This window comes from Loxodonta africana, chromosome 11 (genome assembly GCF_030014295.1).
Source record: "Loxodonta africana isolate mLoxAfr1 chromosome 11, mLoxAfr1.hap2, whole genome shotgun sequence".
Lineage (NCBI taxonomy): Eukaryota > Metazoa > Chordata > Mammalia > Proboscidea > Elephantidae > Loxodonta > Loxodonta africana.
In genome coordinates this window covers 85,860,604-85,872,947 of record NC_087352.1, presented here as the reverse complement: position 1 = coordinate 85,872,947, position 12,344 = coordinate 85,860,604, and the positions used below count along the sequence as shown (strand labels likewise).

At 37.8% G+C, this 12,344-nt stretch overlaps 1 protein-coding gene across 1 annotated transcript in view; it reads left to right on the top strand.

The window, feature by feature from the left end:
- Positions 1-12,344, top strand: part of LAMA3 (laminin subunit alpha 3) — a 126,511-nt gene that overhangs the window by 5,163 nt on the left and 109,004 nt on the right. The window lies entirely within an intron of this gene.

Genomic DNA, 12,344 nt, shown 5'->3' with positions numbered 1-12,344 from the left:
ACAGAAATGCTTAGATAAAATGGTTCTTTATGTTCCTCCCCCCCTTTTTTTTTCTCCTTTAATTTTATTGTGCTTTCGGTGAAAGTTTACAGCACATATTAATTTCTTAATTTATACACAGGTTGTTTTGAGACATTGGTTGCAATCCCCTCAGTGTGTCAGTACTCTTCCCCTGTCCACGCTGGGTTCCCTCTGTCCATTCATCAGGTTTTCCTGTCCCTTTCTGCCTTCTCATCTTTGCTTTTGGGCACGTGTTTCCCTTTGGTCTCATATACATGATTGAACTAAGAAGTACGTTCCTCACATGTGCTATTATTTGTTTTATGGACCTGTCTAATCTTTGGCTGAAAGGTAGACTTTAGGAGTGGTTTCAGTTCTGAGTTTGTAGGATATCCAGGGGCCATGTTCTTGGGGTTTCCTCCAGTCTCTGTCAGACAAGTAACTCTGGTCCTTTTTTGTGAATTTAAATTTTGTTCTACATTTTTCTCCTGCTCTATCTGGGAGCCTTTATCATGATCCCTCTCAGAGCCCTCATGGTGGTAGATGGGCACCATTTTAGTTCTTCTGGGCTCAGGCTGGTGGAGGCTGAGGTTCGTGTGGTCCATTAGTCCTTTGGACTAATAGTTTCTTGTGTGTTTGATTTTCTTCATTCTCCTTTGCTCTGGACAGGATGGGACCAATAGATGTATCTTAGATGGCCGCTCACAAGCTTTTAAGACCCCAGATGCTACTCACCAAAGTAGGATGTAGAACATTTTCTTTATGAACTATGTTATGCCAATTGACCTAGAAATCTCCCAAGACAAGGGTCCCCAGCCCATAGCTCCAGCAACTTGGTTCCTTAAGGTGTTTTGATGCGTCTAGGAAGCTTCTACGACTTTGCCTTGGTCAGGTTGTGCTGACTTCTTCTACATTGTGTGTTGTCTTTCCTTTCATCAAAAGTTAACAGTTGTCTTCTATCTAGTTAGTGATTTCCCCTCCCCACCCCACCCCTCATAACCATCAAAGATTTTGTTTTCTGTGTGTAAACCCTTTCTTGAGCTTTTATAATAGTGGTCTCACACAATATTTGTCCTTTTGTGATTGACTTATTGCACTCAGCATAGTGCCCCCAGATGCATCCATGTTGTGAGATGTTTCTCGAATACATCAATGCTCTTTATCATTGCATAGTATTCCATTTTGTGTACATAATTTGTTTATCCATTCATCTGTTGATGGGCATTCACGTTGTTTCCATCTTTTTGCTGTTGTGAATAATGCTGCAGTGAACATGGGTGTACATATGTCTATTCATGTGATGGCTCTTATTTTTCTAGGATATATTCCTAGAAGTGGGATCGCTGGCTTGCATGGTATTTCTATTTCTAGCTTTTTAAGGAAGCGCCATATCTTTTTCCTTAGTGCTCGTATCATTTTCATTCCCACCAGCAGTATATTAGCATTCCAATCTCCCCGCAACCTCTCCAACATTTGTTATTATTATTATTTGATCAGCACTAGTAATGTTAGGGTGAGATGGTATTTCATTGTAGTTATGATCTGCATTTCTCTAACTGCTAATGATTGCAAACATTTCCTTGTGTGTCTCTTAGTTTCCTGAATGTCTTTGGTGAAGTGTCTGTTTAGATCCTTTGCCCATTTTTTAATTAGATTATTTGGTTTTTGTTGTTGAAGTGTTGAAGTACTCCATAGGTTTTAGAGATTACACCCTTGACAGATATGCTGTAGCCAAAAAGCTTTTCCCAGTCTATAGGATCTCTTTTTACTCTTTTGGTGAAGTCTTTTGATGAGCATAAGTGTTAATTTTTAGGTGCTCCCAGTTATCTAGTTTATCTTTTGGCATTTGTGCATCGTTAGTTATGGTTTGTTTTGTGTTTATGCCATATCTTAGGGCCCCTAGCATTGTTCCTATTTTTTCCTCCATGATCTTTATCATTTTAGGTTTTATGTTTAGGTCTTTGATCCATTTTGAGTTAGTTTTTTGAGTATGGTATGAGGTATGGGTTCTGTTTCATTTTTTTACAGATGGAAATCCAGTTTTGCCAGCACCATTTGTTAAAAAGACTGTCTTTTCTCCATTTAATGGGCTTTGGCCCTTTGCAAAGATCAGCTAACCATAGGTGGATGGATTTACGTCTGGGTTCTTGATTCTGTTCTGTTGATATATGTGTCTTTGTCGTACCAGTACCAGGCTGTTTTGACTACCATAGCTGTATGTGAGATTAGGTGGTATAAGGCCTCCTACTTTGTTCTTTTTCTTCGGTAATGCTTTGCTTATCTGGAGCCTCTTTCCCTTTTGGTAAAGTTGGTGATTAGTTTTTCTATCTCGTTAAAGAATGCTGTTGGTATTTGGATTCGGATTGCATTATATCTGTAGGTTGCTTTGGGTAAAATTGATATTTTCACAATGTTGAGTCTTCCTTTCCATGAACATGGTATGTTTTTCCCTTTATGTAGGTCTCTTTTATGCTCCCTCTTGTTCTATAATTTAGTTGTTGCAAACACTCAGGACTTCTGACTTATTTTATGCCATTGAATTTAAAATGTAAATTATAAAAATATACAGGGTGTGGTCCTTCGATGCTTTGTTTGTACTGTCTTTATGGCACTTAGCACTGTCTCGCCTGTGTGTCAGTTGTCTTTGTCCTAATAACCCTGTGAGATTGTAGATGCCACCATGTAGCTCCCTTTATCTTCAGGCCTCTGTCAGTGCCTAGGACCTGTTGAGCTTCCAACAAATGCTTTAGATGGATGGATAGAAAAGCCACAAAATTGCCTTACATCAAAAGAAATGAGTAATATAGCTAAATAAACGAAAGCATCAAGTCGTCTGTCACCCATCTGTCAGATTGTCATAATGTGGTGGCTTTCATATTGCTATGATGTTGAAAGCTATGACACTATTATTTCAAATACCAGCAGGGTGGACAGGTTTCAGCAGAGCTTCCCAACTAAGACAGACTAGGAAGAAAGGCCTGGTGCTCTTTTTCTGGAAATTAGTCAATCAGAACTCTATGGATCACAACAGAAGACTGTAAGATAGAGTGCTGGTAGATGAGCCCCCTAGGTCGAAAGGTACTCAAAGTACACAGTGGCTGCAACAGTGAACTTCAGCATATAATCATGAAGATGGCACAGGACCAAGCAACGTTTCATTATGTTGTACATGGTGTTGCCATGAGTTGGAGCTGACTTGACAGCAACTAGCAACAATAAGATCAAATTAGAAAACATTTTATCATACCTACTTGGTTACAACTATTCCTTAAAAATAGTATTCCGTTTGTATTATTAAAATTATCTGATACTCAAGGTGATAATTTTTGGTACACTGAACTCACAGACATACTTTAACGTTTCTGTATGTCCTATTCCACTTTAAAAACTTAGCTCTTAAGATTACAGCACATAAACCTTCTTAAAGGAGCTGGTTATAAAGTAAAAGAATGAGCAAACCTTGTAATTTTGGAATTCCTTGTTGGTTTGCCTCTACCACACAAGTCTTAATCCTGATTTTTGTTTTTTTAATTGTTTAGCAGTCAGGATCAACTTGATTTTAAAGATTGTGGTTTAAGTTATAATTATTGTGATAGAATATCCCACTGAGAAAAGGGTCAATTCTGAATGGAAACAAAACCTGTGTGTTTTTAATTGATTATGTAGATTAATAGGCTAGGTAACAGACAAGGAACTTTTCAGGGACCCAAGGTAAACACGAATAAAATCTTTCAAATTCCCCACAGGAAAAATGATTAAGAGCAGAGCTTCATGGTCTGTGGGTGACTCAGTTTAACAAAGGCCTCAGTATTTTGGGGTCATGGAAACTTCTAGTATGTCACATCTTTTTGTCTATTTAGTGGGATGTTTCTGGCTCCATATCCTGGGCCTGGAGTTCCTTATCTGAAGAGGAAAGATGTTTTCCCTCTGTTTCTCATTACCCCTTTGGGAGTTCTCAGTAGAACCTAGTTGAAGCTGTTATGCTTGGTATGTTCTCTTCCTGTGGGCCTACACTGAGCTGGTGGGAACCATCAGTATAGCCCTTGAATCCGTTTAGAAACTGGGATAGAGAAGAGCTAATCTTTAGCATTTAGCACACCTGGAGGGATGTATTTCAGGCTCTTGGTTCATATTAGGAGTTATAATCCACTGTTGAAGGTGTGTCTCCCTTGTAGAGCTTGCTGTTGGCCATGCTACTGTACCTTTCTGTGCCATAAGCAAGTCCCCAGCGTAGATCTGCCTTGACTGACTTACCTGCCTGGGCTAGAGGTGCTATCTGTGTCCTCTGAAAGGCCTGCAGTAGAAGTTTGGCAGTCAGTTTCCCACTAGGGATACCCTTTCTTCTTTCTTTAGTGTATTATCTCCTTTTAAAAAGTCTATTTCCCACATATTCTGCATATTTTATAATCCCTTCTTTTTCCCTTTTCCACAAATTTTTCTCACCCTTCTCATATTTTTTAAAAGAAACTATAACCTAATCATCAAAACAAACATTTTTCTGTATTTTAATCTGTGTTCTTTCTATACTATTTTTCTCTTGTCTGGTTTTTTTTTTTTAATTTTTTAATCTGTGTTCTTTCTATACTATTTTTCTCTTGTCTGGTTTTTTTTTTTTTAATTTTTTAATCTGTGTTCTTTCTATACTATTTTTCTCTTGTCTGGTTTTCTTTTATTTGGCTCTACTAGATTTTTCCTATATTCTCATGCATAAAATAATTGACAAAGTCAAAATGTACTTGCTTTAAAATTTTACATTAAGGTGAATGGATAATAAAATAATAATAAAAGGAAGAAAATTTTGATACTATAACAGGGATGAACCTGGAAAACATTACGCTGAGTAAAAGAAGCAAGACTCAAAAGACCAAATAGTGTATGATTTTATTTACATGAAGAGGGGTGATGTCAGCAGAAGAGGTGGAGTAAGAACCTCCTTAAAAGCAATGAGAACACTGTCAAGAATTGTCAAAATCAACTTTTTCACAACTCTGGCAGTTAACCAAAGGCTTTCAACAATCTGGGAGCATTTATTAAAGAAAAGTGGCTATCTCTATAAGAAGAGTGAACCTTTGTGGCGTTCTAACTTGCCCTGTTCCCATCTCACTTTCTTCAGCTCCAAGGTAGCCTTGAAACCAACATCCCACAATCAAAGTGAAAATCAGCAGCCTCGTAGCCACTGGAAGGGGTAGAAAGGGATTGAACTTTTTCAAAGCCTTATTCCCAGTAAATTAGCATTAGCTGACCTGTCTGGAAGTTTCCTGGAAAACTCCAGTTGCAAGACTGTCTTTATTTTATTTGACTCAATGCTCTTCCAGTACAAAAAGCCTTTTCTTTGGGGACATTTGTTAAAAACATTTAGAGGCAATTATTTACTTTCATGACTGCCTGAGGTGGTGAATAACAGTTGAGGAAAATAATAGGCTAAACTAAGAAGTTCATACCAAACCAAGCCACTTGCTGTCAAATCAATTTCAACTCATGGCGACCCCATGCGTTACAGAGTAGATCTGCTCCGTAGGGTTTTCTTAGCTATAATCTTTATGGAAATACATTGCCAGGGCTTTCGTTCACAGTGCTGCTGTATAGGTTTGAACTGCCAACGTTTAGGTTAGTAGCCGAGCCACAAATCATTTGTGCCATCCAGAACCTAAGATGTCATAGGAGCTTTGAAAAGCTTCAATATGTTCATGTGAATGTAAAAGGCTGTGCATGCCTAGGAGTATGCACACCCCTAGGGCTGTGTACATGTTCAGGAAAGACTTGAGAATGTAGTAGCATATCATAGTAAAATGCTAAAAGATAGAGAATCTTGAATGCAGCAAGACAGAAGCACTTCACCACATACAAGCAATCCTCAATAAGATTAACAGCTTCTATCTCATCAGAAGCCATTGAAGCCAGAAGCCAGTGGGAAGACATATTCAAAGTGCCAAAAGCAGCACACTGACAACCAAGGGTTCTATATTTGGCAAAACTATCTCTCAAAAATGAAGGAGAAATTAAGACAAAACTGAGAGGATTCATTGCTAGCAAAGCTTCCCTACAAAAAATACTAAAGGAAGTCCTTCAGGCTGAAATGAAAGGAACTAAATAGTAACTTAAATCCACATAAAGAATGATAAGCACTAGTAAAAGTAACTACATAGCTAAATATAAATGGCAGTATATGTATATATCTTTTGTTTTTAACTCTTCTATCTGATTTAAAAAACAACTGCATAAAGCAATAATTATAAATCTGTGTTAATGGGCATACAATGAATAAGGATATAATTTTATGACAATAACAGCACAAAGAAGAGAGGAGAAATCAGAGCTAATAGGAGCAAATGGCATATTATCGAAAGTAAGTTAGTATTTATATAAGACATCCAGCATAGGCAAACCCATAAAGACAGAAAATAGATTAGTGGTTGCCTGGGGCTAGGGGTGGGAATGGGTAGTGACTGAAACAGGCACAGGAGTTCTTTTTGGGGTGATGGAAATGTTCTAAAATCACTGTAGTTTTATGCAAATAACACATACCTTCTGCATTTGTTTGCCGGCCATGCCCTCTCCTCTGCAAGACACCCTCACAGGAGCTACCATACCAACCCTCCTCCATATGTTGCATAGCGTGCTTAAGAAAATACCTTGCAAGGGTAAGGCGTGGCTGGCAAACAAATGCAGAAGGTGTGCGTTATTTTTGTAAAAATGCAATAGATTGTGGCAATGGCTGCACACCTCTGTAAATTTACTAAAAATCATTGAATTGTACATTTAAAATGAGTGTATACTATTGTATGTAAATTATACCTCAGGCTGTTAAAAACCTACATTAAAGTTACATAAATACTATATATATTTATGTGTTAATAATAATAGCTACCATTTATCGAATGTCTACTACATTCTCTGCACTGTGCTAAACACCTTATATGTATTATATCTCTTAACTTACTTTAATCCTCATGATAATTCTTAGAGATTAGGTATTACTGTGCCCATTTAAGAGAGATGGAAATTGAGTCCAAAGAATGCAATAGAATATAAAGGTTACCAACAGAATATAAAGAGTGGGTCTACCTGGGTTTGAATCCTGGTATGTCACTCACTGGCTGTGTGACTTTGGACAAGTTAATTAACTTCTCTGTGCTCAGCGTTCTCATCTGTAAAATGGGAGTGATAATTATAGCATCTATATCATCATAGAGTTGTTATGGGGATTCAATGAGAGAACATATATAAAGCCCATAATACAATGCTTGTTACATAAGAAGTGCTCAGCCAGTAGTATTTCACTATCATCCTTATTAGATAAGCAGTTTTTCTACAGTCACAAAGCTTGCACGGTTGCAGGTGAGATAGGAACCCCGGCATGTGCATTCTAACACCCTACTCTTAATGCTCCAAGCAACAGGTTACAGAGGTCTTGGGATCCTTCAGCAGGTGATCAAAAGTCCTGTGCCATCAGTTATGAAAGGGAAAGGTGACTGGCCCAAAACAAGACATAGAAGTGCTAGAATAAGGACAGCCATCACCAGAAGGTTCTGCTACTTGATTCCAAGAAGACTGTTTGCTCAAAGCTGCTCCAGATTTTTAATCTCTGAGTAGGAACTATGTCCCTCACTCTCTGCCGGGCTTCTCACATTGTGGACAGTTGACATCAATATATAAAAGCTTTTATACTATTCCTTTTTTTTTTGGTATATTTATATCTAGTCTTTTCATTTTCTTAAATTTTTTATTGTGCTTTAAGTGAAAGTTTACAATTCAAGTCAGTTCCTCATACAAAAACTTATACACACATTGTTATGTGACCCTAGTTGCTCTCCCTACACTGTGACAACATGGTCCTTCTCTCCACCCTATATTTCCCGTGTCCATTCAACCAGCTCCTGACCCCCTCTGCCTTCTCATCTTGCCTCCAGACAGGAGCTGCCCACATAGTCTTCTGTGTCTACTTGAGCTAAGAAGCACACTCTTCACCAGTATCATTTTATGTCTTACAGTGCAGTCTAATCATTGTCTGAAGAGTTGACTTCGGTAATGGGTTTAGTTTTGAGCTAACAGAAAGTCCAGGGGCCATGACCTCTGGGGTCCCTCCAGTCTCGGTCAGACCATTAAGTCTGGTCTTTTTACTAGAATCGGAGGTCTACATCCCACTTTTCTCCTGCTCCATCAGGGATTCTCTGTTGTATTCCCTGTCAGGGCAGTCATTGGTGGTAGCCAGGCACCATCTAGTTCTTCCGGTCTCAGGCTGATGGAGTCGCTGGTTTATGTGGCCCTTTCTGTATCTTGGGCTCATATTTTCTTTGTGTCTTTGGTGTTCTTCATTCTCCTTTGCTCCAAGTAGGTTGAAACCAATTTATGCATCTTAAATGGCTGCTTGCTAGCTTTTAAGACCCCAGACACCACTCGCCAAAGTGGTATGCAGAACCTTTTCTTAATACACTTTGTTATGCCAGTCGACCTAGAGGTCCCCTGAAACCATGATCCCCAGACCCCTACCCCTGCTACTGTGTCTCTCCAAGTGTTTGGTAGTATTCAGGAAACTTTTTAGCTTTTGGATTAGTCCAGATGTGCTGACTTCCTCTGTATTGTGTGTATTTTAGGTTCCTTTCACCTAAAATAATTTCTTGTCTATTATCTAGTGAACATACCTCTCCCTCCCTCCCTCCCCATCCTCATAACCATCAAAGAATGTTTTCTCCTGTTTTCATAATAGTGGGCTCCTACAATATTTGTCCTTTTGCAACTAATTCACTCAGCATAAAGCCTTCCAGATTCCTCTATGTAATGAGATGTTTCACAAATTCATCATTGTTCTTTATCGTTGCGTAGTATTCCGTTGTGTGACTATACTATAATTTGTTTATCCATTCATCTGCTGATGGGCACCTTAGTTGTTTCCATCTTTTTGCTATTGTAAACAGTGCTGCAATGAACATGGGTGTGCATGTATCTATTCGTGTGAGGGCTCTTATTTTTCTGGGATATATTTCAAGGAGTGGGATTGCTGGATCGTGTGGTAGTTCTATTTCTAGCTTTCTAAGGAAGCGCCAAATCGATTACCAAAGTAGTTGTACCATTTTACATTCCCACCAGCAGTGTATAAGCGTTCCAGTCTCTCCACAACCTCTCCAACATTTATTATTTTCTGTTTTTTGGATTAATGCCAGCCTTGTTGGAGTGAGATGGAATCTCATTTTAATTTTGATTTGTATTTCTCTAATGGCTAACGATGGTGAGCATTTCCTCATGTATCTGTTAGCTGCCTAAATGTCTTCTTTGGTGAAGTGCCTATTTGTATCCTTTGCCAATGTTTTACGTGGGTTATTTGTCTTTTTGTTGTTGAGTTTTTATAGCATCTTGTAGATTTTAGAGATTAGACACTGATTGGATTTGTCATATCCAAAAATTTTTCCCAGTCTGTATGTTGTCTTTTTGCTCTTTTGGTGAAGTCTTTGGATGAGGGTGTTTGGTTTTAGGAGCTCCCAGTTGCCTAGTTTCTTTTCTGGTGTTTGTACATTGTTAATAATGTTTTATATATTGTTTATGCCATGTGTTAAGGCTCCTAACGTTGTCCCTATTTTTTCTTCCATGATCTTTATTGTTTTAGATTTTATATTTAGGCCTTTGATCCATTTTGAGTTAGTTTTTGTGTATGGTGTGAGGTATGGGTCTTGTTTCATTTTTTTACAGATGGATATCCAGGTATGCCAGCACCATTTGTTAAAGAGACTGTCTTTTCCCCATTTAACTGACTTTGGGCCTTTGTCAAATATCAGCTGCTCATATGTGGATGAATTTATGTCTGGATTCTCAACTGTGTTCTGTTGTTTTATATTTCGGTTGTTTTACCAGTACCAGGCTGTTTTGACTACTGTGACAATATAATAGGTTCTAAAATCAGATGGTATGAGGCCTCCCACTTTGTTCTTCTTTTTCAGTAATGCTTTACTTATCCAGAGCTTCTTTCCCTTCCATATGAAGTTGGTGATTTGTTTCTCCATCTCGTTAAAAACTGTCATTGGAATTTGGATCAAGATTGCATTGTATCTAGATTGCTTTGGGTAGAACGGACGTTTTCACAATGTTGAGTCTTCCTACCTATGAGCAAGGTATGTTTTTCCACTCGTGTAGTTCTCTTTTGGCTCCTTGCAATATTGTCTTGTAGTTTTCTTTGTATAGGTCTTTTACACCTCTGGTTAGATTTATTCCTAACTGTCTGATCTTCTTGGGGGCTATTGTAAATCATATTGATTTGGTGAGTTGTTCTTTGACATTCTCTTTGTTGGTGTAGAGTAATCCAACTGATTTTTGTATGAAATCTTCTATTAGTTCCAGTAGTTTTCTTGTGGATTCTTTAGGGTATTCTGTGTATAAGATCATATCATCTGCAAATGGAAATGCTTTTAGTTCTTCTTACAAATTTGGATGGCCTTTATTTCTTTTTCTAGCCTAATTGCTCTGGCCAGGACCTCCAACACAATGTTGAATAAGAGTGGTGATAAAGGACATCCTTCTCTGGTTCTTGTTCTCTGATCGAATGCTTTCAGACTCTCTCCATTTAGGATGATGTTGGCTGTAATAGGATGATGTTGGCTGTAATAGGATGATGTTGGCTGTAGGCTTTGTATAAATGCCCTTTATTATGTTGAGGAATTTTCCTTCTATTCCGATTTTGTTGAGAGATTTTATCATGAATAGCTGTTGGACTTTGTCAGATGCTTTTTCTGCATCAATTGATAGGATTGTGTGGTTTTTATTTTTTGTTTTATTTATGTGGTGGATTACATTGGTTGTTTTTCTAATGTTGAACCATCCCTGAGTAAAAAAAAAATCCCTGAGTACCTGGTATGAATCCCACTTGGTTGTGGTGAATTTTTTTTTTTTTTTTTTTTTGTTGAATTCTGTTGGCTAGAATTTTGTTGAGGATTTTTGCATCTAAGTTCATGAGGGATATAGGTCTGTAATTTCCTTTTTTTGTGGTATCTTTACCTGGTTTTGGTATCAGGGTTACACTGGTTTCATAGAATGAGTTTGGGAGTATTCCGTTGTTTTCTATGCTCTGAAATACCTTTAATCGTAGTGGTGTTAACTCTTCTCTGAAAGTTTAGTAGAATTCTCCAGTGAAGCCATCAGGGCCAGGGCTTTTTCTTTTTTTTTAATTGTAGTTTAGAAGAAGGGTTACAGAACAAACTAATTTCTCATCAGTTAGTACACACATTGTTCTATGACCTTGGTTAACAACCCCAGGACATGTCAACACTTTCACTTCTCAACCCCTGGGTTCCCTATTACCAGCTTTCCTGTTCCCTCCTGCCTTCTAGTCAGGGCCAGGGCTTTTTTTTCTTGGAAGTTTTTTGATTACCTTTTCAATCTCTTCTTTTGTTATAGGTTTATTTAGTTGTTCTAACTCTGTTTGTGTTAGTTTAGGTAGGTAGTGCATTTCTCAAAATTTGTCCATTTCCTCTAGGTTTTCAAATTTGTTAGAGTACAATTTTTCATAGTATTGTGTCATGATTCTTTTAATTTCAGTTGGATCTGTTGTGATACCGCCCATCTCATTTCTTATCCAGGTTATTTGCTTCCTCTCCTGTTTTTCTTTTGTCAGTTTGGCCAATGGTTTATCGATTTTACTGATCTTTTCAAAGAGCCAGCTTTTGATCTTGTTAACCCTTTAGATTGATTTTGTATTCTCTATTTCATTTAATTCTGCTTTAATTTTTATTATGTGCTTTCTTCTGCTGCCCAACGGTTTCTTTAGCTGTTCTCTTTCTATTTGTTCAAATTGTAGGGCTAAATTTTTATTTTGGCCCTTTCTTCTTTTTGCATGTGTGCATTTATTGTTATAAATTTACCTCTGTGCACTGCTTTTGCTGTGTCCCAAAGGTTCTGGTAGGATGTTTTCATTCTTATTTGATTCTATGAATTTCTTACTCCATCCTTAATTTCTTCTATAACTCAATAGTTTTTGAGCATGTGTTTGATTTTTTTCCCTTGCATTTTCTGTTATTGGTTTCTACTTTTATGGGTTTATGGTCAGAAAAGATGCTTTGTAATATTTTGATGTTTTGGATTCTGTTAAGCCTTGCCTTATGGCCTAATATGTGGTCTATTCTGGAGAATGTTCCATGTGCATTGGAAAAGAAAGTATACTTGTTGGGTGGAATGTTCTGTATATGACTCTGAGGCCAAGTTCGTTGATTGTGGCATTTAGATCTTCCGTGTCTTTATTGAGCTTCTTTCTGGATGCTCTGTCCTTCACCGAAAGTGGTATGTTGAAGTCTCCTACTGTTATTATGGAGCTCGTCTATCTCTCTTTTCAATGCTGTTAGTGTGTTTTATGTATTTTGGAG